Source organism: Ochlerotatus camptorhynchus, unplaced genomic scaffold, assembly GCF_037179485.1.
Source record: "Ochlerotatus camptorhynchus isolate MF236.1 unplaced genomic scaffold, CSIRO-AGI_Acam_v1.1 ptg000141l, whole genome shotgun sequence".
Lineage (NCBI taxonomy): Eukaryota > Metazoa > Arthropoda > Insecta > Diptera > Culicidae > Ochlerotatus > Ochlerotatus camptorhynchus.
This window is the reverse complement of record NW_027040631.1, coordinates 1,408,011-1,414,010: the sequence shown is the minus strand read 5'-3', so window position 1 is coordinate 1,414,010 and position 6,000 is coordinate 1,408,011.

Here is a 6,000-nt window from a genome sequence, read left to right as displayed (position 1 = left end):
GCCAGCTTCACCGTTGGCCGCTCGTAGATCCCGCTGATAGTCTGCACGGTAGCCTTACGAGTTTGTCCTCCGCTGGTTACCACTCCGATGACCCGCCCTTTGGGCCAACAGTTTCTGGGGTTCTCGTGGTCCGCAATGACCACAATATCTCCTACCTGCAAAGGTTTCATCTTCATGTGCCATTTCGAGCGCCGTGTTATATCGGGAAGGTAATCCCTAATCCAGCGTTTCCAGAACAGGTTTGCTAACCACTGGGACGTTGGGAACCCTCGTTGTAACACCGCAGTATCCGCATCGATCGTCGTCAACGGCTTAGATCCATCAGATGAGCCCAAAAGGAAGTGGTTGGGAGTTAAAGCTGGTGCGGCTTCGTCGTCGATGGGCACGTGAGTAAGAGGGCGCGCGTTGAGTACGCCTTCAATTTCCGTTAGAGCGTTCCTTAACTCTTCATCGCTTGGTCGTCGTACACGTAGAACTTCCACCAGATTGCGCTTGACCGATTGGACTAGACGCTCCCAACTACCGCCCATGTGGGGCGACGCTGGTGGGTTGAAGTGCCAAGCCGTGGATGAAGTAACGAACTCGTTCATTAGTTGATTTTGGTCGATTACCTGATGGATCTCCTGTAGCACCCGGTTGGCACCCACAAAGTTGGTTCCTCGGTCGCTATAAAAGGCTACAGGTGTACCTCTTCGAGCGATAAAGTTTTTTAAAGCCATAATGCAAGAGCTTGTTGTGAGAGTGTTGGCTACCTCAATATGGACGGCTCTTATCGTCAGGCAAGTCAGTAGAACACCCCATCTTTTTTCGACCCTTCGACCCACAGATACCTCAATTGGGCCAAAATAATCGACCCCCACATGTGCGAATGGCCTTGTGTATGCGGACAGCCTTGCTGCTGGAAGATCGGCCATTTCTGGTGGCCGAGGAAGAGCGTCTCGGTTTTTGCACCACTGGCAGTTCTTGCGAATTTTGGCTAGAGTCTGTCTCAAACGGAAGATGCTAAATTTTTGACGGACTTCATTGACAACGATCTCGTAGTTGCGATGCAAATATTTTTCGTGGTAATGTGCAAGTATTAACGATGTCACTGGGTGAACTGGTGGTAGAATAACAGGGTTCTTCGCGTCACTATGTAAATAGGAGCACACTCCGGTTCTGCCTTTCATTCTCATGACACCCAAGTCATCTACAAATGGACTCAATTTATAGATAGAGCTGGTCTTCGGAATCTGCTTAACTGTTGCCACTTTTGCATCCAATGTTGCGACTTCATCCTGGTATACATCCCGTTGCGCTTGTCGAAAATGGTATGCTTCAGCTTTTCGTAGCTCCTCGGATGACAGAGGTCCAGAAACAGGTGAATCTTTGCAATGACGACGTCGGAGATTCGAGCAAAATCGGAGTACGTATCCAGTAACCGCTAACAGCCGCCGCCAACTTGAAAATCTGCAAACGTCGATTGCCGGTTCCGGAGCTTTGTAGTGAAGAAGTATACTGGGTCTCATGTCTTCCTCAGTGGAAAGAGATTTCAGTGGAAGCTCGGGCCATGTCTCCTCTGTTTGCATCAGGAACTCAGGACCCCTAAACCACCTGCTTCTGGATGATAAATCGAGATGGTCCCGCCATCGTGTTCCATCGTCAGCCACGTTCATTCGGGTTGGTACCCATCTCCACTCTTGGAGGTTTGTTGACTCCAAAATTTCGCTAACTCTTGATCCTACGAATGCGCTGTACCGTTTGTGGTCGGCTCGTAGCCAACAAAGTACATTCCGAGAATCGGTCCAGAATGTGCGTTTGGAGATTTTCATTGTCAGGTTTTGTGTAACGCTAGCCGCCAGTCTGCAGCCGAGAACAGCAGCCTGGAGCTCCAGCCGTGGAATTGAAGTGTACTTGATAGGTGCTACCCGTGTCTTGGCAGCCACCAGCGCGCATTCCACATTACCGCCTTCCGTTAATCGCAGGTATACGACCGCCGCCATGGCGCTTTCGCTCGCATCTACAAAAACGTGCATTTCGATAGTAGCTGCTTCCGTTGACGTCACAATTTGCCGGTAGCATCTAGGAATCCGCAGTTGTTCTAACTCTGGCAGCAAACGTACCCAATCACGCCATCTCTCGAACAAATTCTCAGGAATACTCTCGTCCCATTGAACATTAGCGCGCCATACTTCTTGCAGGAGGATTTTCAGCAGGATCAGGAAATGATCGATGAGACCTAGTGGATCGTAAATTGTCATAAGCGTCCGGAGAATCTCCCTTTTTGTAGGGCAACGACTTCCATTGAGCAACGCTTGATCAAATCTCGTCCAGCAAATCTTGTACTTGAAGACATCATCTCGCGTATCCCACCACATTCCCAGTATTTTCTGGTTTGCTAGCTCGGTAGTAATATTTAAGTCCTTTTCAACCGCCTTCTCTCCGTTCATTTTGAGTTGTACCAATGACGAGTTCGATACCCAATTACGGATCTCAAATCCACCTTGCATGTGTATGAACCGTACTGCTTCAGCCAGCTCAACCGCTTTCTGTTCCGTTTCTACGCTTATCACCATGTCGTCCACATAGTGCCCTTCTTTGATGACGGCTACCGCTTCCGGAAATTCTTCCTCGAATCTGTCGGCGTTCCTGTTCTTCACATACTGGGCCGTGGCTGGGGAACAGCTCGCTCCGAAGGTCATAACTTGCATTATGTATGTGCTCGGCCCGTCTTCATCACGATCACCCCACAGGAAACGCTGGCAATGCTGGTCTTCGGGAATGATCCCCATCTGGTGGAACATCTCTCGAATGTCCGCACACACACCGATCCGATACTCCCGAAACCGATATAGTATGCCAACCAACGATGCTAGTAGATCTGGACCAGTGAGGAGTGCCGAGTTCAAGGATATTCCATACGCTTGTGCGGCAGCGTCCCAGACAATCCGCACTTTTCCGGGTTTATTTGGGTTAAATACCGGGAAAATAGGCAAATACCAAACCCGATCGTACTTTGCTGCAAGCTCCTCCGATGTCAACTTACGGATGTAGTTTTTCGTCCTATATTCCGCAATCTTCTCGTTCATGGTATTCGCCAGATCCTCATCCTTTTCCATGCGCTTCTCCAAACATCTCCAACGACGAACTGCTACAGCTTCATTATCCGGCAAACGAATTTTATCAGAACGCCACAGCAGTCCCGTTTCGTAGCGGACTCCGTTGAAGTGTGTACGAGATTCAAGCAGTGACATGGCACGTTCGTCATCTTTAGACATTCGGAGCTGGTTCGGCTTGACTACCAAACTGTCGATGGAAAAGTAGTCTTTTACCATTTGGTTGAGATATGTTTCGCTTTGCTCGTTGCAGGTACAGATATGATAAGTGTGACTGGTGTTGTTTAACGAGTTCTCCATGGTCCAACCACCATACACCGTCCAGCCGAGATTTGTTTTCACGGCAATCGGTTCACCTATCGTTCCCTCGCGGCTCCGACGAACTAACATGAGATTGGCGTGCCGTAGACCTATCAGTATTCGCGGGCGGACGTTTGAATAAGATTCAACCGGCAATCCACGTAAGTATGTGTGCTTCTCCGCGAGATGAGCCATATCCAAAGATTGGAAAGGTAACTGCAACTCTTCAACCGTTCTTACGTCCTGAAGCCACGTTCGTTTCCCTCCGTGTCCGCTGATCTCAATGTTTACACTCCTTGAATTGGACTCGTATCGGTGTGTGCCACCCGTCCACTTTAGACAAAGTGGAAGGACATCTCCAGACAGATTTAACTCCTCGGCTAATTCCTGGTCGATTAGAGTGAGCTCCGATCCGTCGTCCAAAAAGGCGTGACACTTTGCCTGCACTCCATTTCCAAACAGAGTTACTGGCAAGTAGCGAAAAGAACCGGGACCCATACCAGACTGGTGTGTATTCACATTGCGTTCTTCATTCTGACTTTGCGGTTCACGTGTGTTAAGTGCGCCTCTGCTCGGTCCTGCTGGAACAGACATATCCTTATGGAGTAATACATGATGCTTGAAGGTGCAACCATTCTTTCCGCAAACAACAGAGTTGCAACCACCTTTGTGCTGCCGTAAACACTTGCGGCAAAAGTTGAATCCACGAACTGTCGCCCATCTCGCTTCGTACGATAGCTCCTGGAATCGCTTGCATTTCCCGAGATTTTTGCAATCACCCTTGCATGCCGGGCAAGGTTTGCTGTCTCCGGTCACTGTGCTGCTTGGAGCCGAATGCTGTTCCTGATGTTTGTCCTTGGCAATGACCTCTGAGTGAGTATTCACGTACTTTTCCTTTCGAACTCGTTGAAATTCCTGATTCTTGCTCCCTCGGCACTGAGGCTCGAACACCACGTTCACATCTTCCGCCAAATTGTAGATCCATTGGCTGAAGGTGGTCAGTTGCACCTTGGAAAGCTTCCTTTTGTACCGCGCCCAGTCCAGTCGTATTTGCGGTGGCAGTTTCTTGACGAACTCCTTCAGCAGCGTCATATCAAACATGTACTCTTGTGCTCCACAAGATTCTACAGTGGCACACAGATTTTGTACCTCCAGAGCAAAATCCACAAGCTTGTCCATAGCGTCAGGCTTAATACTCGGCATCGACACAATTTTGTCCTTCAGGTACTCGATTATTGTCTCCGGCCTTCCGAAACGCAATTTCAATGCACTGATCGCTCTTTCCACAGTTTCAGGTCGCATTAAGAAACTTCGAACGGCATTGAATGCGTCCCCCTTCAAACAGTTTCTCAAACGAATCATGTTTTCGGCTTCGGTATACCCGCACATCTTCGTAGTATCCTCATACGTAGACAGGAACATTGGCCATTCCTCAGGATTACCGTTAAATTTAGGTAACTCGCGGGGAACGACCTGGCGCGCTGCTAGTTCGTTTTTGGAGAGTTGGTTGTTGCGTACGGGCCTGCTGGCGTCTTTCCGTATTTTCCTGGTTGGTTTCATCGTCGATCTCCTGCGTCGTCTGTCATCGTCATCACGATCCGTTTCACTGACAGATGTTGGCTCTTCTCCGGAACCCTCGCTCGAATCTTCGCTGGAATCGTCATCCTCCCACGAATCTTCAGTCTCGCTTTCGTTTTCCGAATCAACGCTGGAATCTTCGATCGACGTACGCTTCTCGTCTCGATGCTTCAACCAATCCACCACTTTCTTACGGGAAATCTGCAGATCAGGAACAGACTCACCACTGCCTTCCAAATCAGCCATCTCCTTCAGGACGTCAAATTTCTTCTTCACTAATTTCCGCTTACGACGTATCTCTTCCTGCATCAATGCTTCTTCTGCCTCAATACGCTTAAGTTCCACATCCAAACGCGCCTTGGCTGATGCTGCCGATGCAACTGAACCTCGAACTGAACCGGCTTTGCGCACTATCGACTGTACTGCCGCCTTCACACGCTCCTTGTTTCCGCTCGTTGTAGCAACTGGAACTGCTCCACGTTGCCCATCCGAAACACCAACACCATCGGCCCGCTTCGCTGTAGCGGTCACCTTCTTCGCACATTTCGCATTACTTGGCCGAACCACCTTCTTGATGAACGATTTTTTCTGCAATGGTTTCTTCCTTCGGGATTTCACACATTTGGTTGCTTTCGCGGTAGCGCATTTCAAGCAAACCCAACTATGGTCCATGACGTCCGCGGAAACACCCACACACGAGAAATGGTGCCACACATCGCAAGTGTCGCATTGCACCATATCATCATCGTCCAGCTGATCGCAATTCGCACAAGTACTCTGAACCACCGGTGTGGCTTTATGCACTGGATTGGCACGATTTTGAGATTTGGGAGTCGAGCTCGCGACTGCGTCGCTATGAGGACTTTTATCCGACATCGTTCCTTGGTAAACGAAATTTTAATTTGTTGGCCGAGCCAACTGGAGGGAGATTTCCGAAACAATGAACCACCACAGGAATTTTAGGTTGGTTAAAATTTCCTTTAATAAAGAATTAATTAGTTTTTAGAATACGGGTATATAAATTTGC